The 2,904-nt window shown below is 31.3% G+C and overlaps 1 protein-coding gene across 8 annotated transcripts in view; it reads right to left on the bottom strand.

Moving 5' to 3' along the window:
- Positions 1-1,985: 1,985 nt before the first annotated feature.
- Positions 1,986-2,904, bottom strand: part of LOC143018051 (uncharacterized) — a 39,603-nt gene continuing 38,684 nt past the window's right edge. For 7 of the 8 annotated variants that reach the window (XM_076173097.1, XM_076173096.1, XM_076173098.1 and 4 more), the window contains one exon: positions 1,986-2,904. This exon is cut by the window's right edge and continues 614 nt beyond it. The gene's annotated coding sequence lies outside the window, so the exon portion shown is untranslated. The other variant, XM_076173092.1, reaches the window with a different exon arrangement.

A 2,904-nucleotide genomic window follows, 5' to 3' on the forward strand; every position in this document is an offset into this window, starting at 1 on the left:
GTTTCACACTGTTACATCCTCAAGAATACAATTGTCGGCACACATCAGCGCATTTCGTTACACTATGGATGTTTTCGTTCATAATCTGAACCACGAAGAAAAGGAATCCTTTTATAAATTGAAGAACCTTCATTTGAAGATAGTCAAATCTATCAGCGCAGTTGACTTCAACCAATGTATATATATATATATATATATACATATAGATACATATATCATACATATATATATATATATATCATACATATATATATATATATATACAGGTAGTCGTCAACTTACGACCGAGTTCGGTTCCAACAGACAGGTCGTAAGTCGATCTGGATGCAAGTCGGTCTTTATATATATATACAGTATATATTACCCTTTAAATATTTTTGTTACTGTATATATATATATTGTATATTATATTTAGCATACTGAAATAATCTTAGCATCTTTGAACTATGTTGTATAGTATTCCTTAACCTTTTTATAATTTTATCTGATTTTCTTTGGGAAACGTAGCCTAGGCATAAGCATACTGAATAAAATCCTATCATCTTTAACCTATGATATCTAATACCGTACGAGTATTTTCTAACCTTTTTATTATTTTACCATCAGACTTTCTTTAAGAAACGTATGCATACTGAATAAAATCTTATTATCTTTGAGCTACGTTGTTTAATATTCATTAACTTTTTTATAATTTTCGTTAGGAAACGTAGCCTAGGCCTACGCATACTGAATAAAGTCCTGTTATCTTGGACCTACAAATACTTTTTTGTTGGTTACAATAAAATTATTGCAAGGCAAAATTCGGACATTTTTTTTTATTTCAAAACACATTCTTTTCGTTTACGTACTGTACCGAAAATATTGTTATCAACAACAGACTAGGCATAAACAAAGTTTACTGTTACATTTTATTAATCGCAAAACATAAAAATACAAAATGCTGTACCAAACATATTGTTATCGACAACAGACTAGGCATAAAAAAAAATTACTGTTACATTTTATTAATTGCAAAACATATAAAAATACAAAATGCAAGGCAAAATTAGGAATTTTTTTATTTCAAAACACATTCTTTCCGTTTACGTACTGTACCGAACATACTGTTATCGACAAACTAGCCTAGGCATAAAAAAATATTGTTACATTTTATTAATTGCAAAACATATAGAAATACAAAAATACAAAATGCAATGCAAAATTAGGAAAGATTTTACTTCAAACAAAAAATTGAAAGAATATTTAGCTGGCTGGGATGCTGACGCTGTCGGCAGCCTGCCAAAACTATCGTACTAGCGTCTCGCGGCATGCGGAGTAATTGTTCTGCGCTGCCAGACATAACATTGCAATTCTATTACTCTATTAAATGTTAAATATTATTGCACTATCTCGTGGTCGTAAAGTCGATCGGTCTTAAGTTCCATAGGTCGTAAGTCGACGACTACCTGTATATATATTTATATATATATATATATATATATTCCAGTAGACTGGAAGATAACTATCTATAAAATCATGAAAGGCATAGAAACTATTGATAGAGAGGATCTAATAAAATAGGATAGTAGAAATACATGAGGACACAGAAAGAGAATCAAGAAAGACAGTTATAGAAGAGATCTGAAAAAGAACAGCTTTCCCCACAGAGTAATAGATATTTGGAACAAGTTAGATGAGAAAGTGGTGTGTGTGCAAAAACAATACACAAATTTAAAAACAGACTAGATAGAATGAGATATGAAGACGGGACACCACAAGCATAGCTCCCCTTCCTAGGCAAATACAACTAGGTAAATATATGTATGTATGTATGTATGTATGTATGTGTATGTATATATATATATATGTCTATATATATATATATATATATATATATATATACACATATATACATACACATAGGGTATGGAACTGGAGTCAGAAATGGGAAGTGGACTTTAAAAGGGGTTAATACTAAGAAGTGTAGCATAATGGAGTTTGGAAAAAGCAAAAACAGAATATCAGGAAAATATACAATTGGAACCAAAGAAGTAAAGAAAGTAGGATCCGAAAAAGATTTGGGAGTAATTATCACGAACGACTTGTCCTATGATATACAGATTAACAAAATTGTCGGGGAGACTTACAACTTGCTAAGATCAATAAAAGTGGCGTTTACATACTTGGACGAAGACATGATGAAAAAAATATTGGTTACATTGATAAGGCCTAGATTAGAGTATGCAGCGACATTGTGGTCCCCCAGTACCAAAAAGAATATAAAGAAAATAGAAAGAATCCAAAGAGCAGCTACAAAAATGGCACCTGCACTTGCAAACCTATCATACGAAGAGAGATTGGCTAAACTGGAGTTACCGACACTGGAGCAAAGAAGAGAGAGAGGTGACCTATTGACCATCTACAGAATCATGAAAGGCACAGAGGTACTCGATAGTGAGAACTTACTTAACTGGGACAAAAGAAACACAAGAGGACATGGAAAGAAAATAAAAAAACATAGCTATAGAAGAGAACTGAAGAAAAACAGTTTTCCTCATAGAGTTTTGGACACTTGGAACAAACTGGACAATGAAATAGTATGCGCAAAAACCATTCATGAGTTTAAAAACAAACTAGACACTGCAAGATACAAAGGCGGGACAACACGAGCATAGCTCCCCTTCCCGCAAAATACAACTAGGTAAATACAACTAGGTAAATATATATAGACATACACACACACACACACACATATATATATATATATATACATATATATATATATATATATATATATATATATATATATATATATATATATATATATATATATATATTGATCCACTTCTGAAGGAAGTCCTTGTCTCTCTTCTGAAAAAATACAGTAGATTATATTTACATATTTTATTCTGATACTAAGCTATC

Source organism: Oratosquilla oratoria, chromosome 34 (assembly GCF_046742065.1).
Source record: "Oratosquilla oratoria isolate Oo_2021 chromosome 34, ASM4674206v1, whole genome shotgun sequence".
Lineage (NCBI taxonomy): Eukaryota > Metazoa > Arthropoda > Malacostraca > Stomatopoda > Squillidae > Oratosquilla > Oratosquilla oratoria.